The following is a 677-nucleotide window of genomic DNA, read 5'->3' on the forward strand; positions in this document are numbered from 1 at the left end:
AGCACGTGGCACCACCGCCACCCTGTCTATCTTAGGGTAACGCGAGTCGAGGCGGACGTCGTCGCGGTAGCAACGATGGACGCCGAGACGAGCACGTTACACGAATGCCACCCTGTCTATCTTAGGGTAACGCGAGTCGAGGCGGACGTCGTCGTGGTAGCGACGACGGACGCCGAGACGAGCACGTGACACCCCTGCCACCCTGTCTATCTTAGGGTAACGCGAGTCGAGGCGGACGACGTGGCTGTAGCGACGACGGACGCCGAGACGAGTACGTGGCACCACTGCCACCCTGTCTATCTTAGGGTAACGCGAGTCGAGGCGGACGTCGTCGAGGTAGCGACGACGGACGACGAGACGAGCACGTGACACCAACGCCCCCTGTCTATCTTAGAGTTACGCGAGTCAAGGCGGACGTCGTCGCGGTAGCGACGACGGACGCCGAGACGAGCACGTGACACCACTGCCACCCTGTCTATCTTAGGGTAACGCGAGTCGAGGTGGACATCGTCACTGTAGCGACGACGGACGCGGAGACGAGCACGTGGCACCACTGCCACCCTGTCTACCTTAGGGTAACGCGAGTCGAGGCGGACGTCGTTGCGGTAGCGACGACGGACGCCGAGATGAGCACGTGACACGAATGCCACCCTGTCTATCTTAGGGTAACGCGAGTC

The sequence above is a fragment of the Triticum aestivum genome, chromosome 4D (genome assembly GCF_018294505.1).
Source record: "Triticum aestivum cultivar Chinese Spring chromosome 4D, IWGSC CS RefSeq v2.1, whole genome shotgun sequence".
NCBI classification, from domain to species: Eukaryota; Viridiplantae; Streptophyta; class Magnoliopsida; order Poales; family Poaceae; genus Triticum; species Triticum aestivum.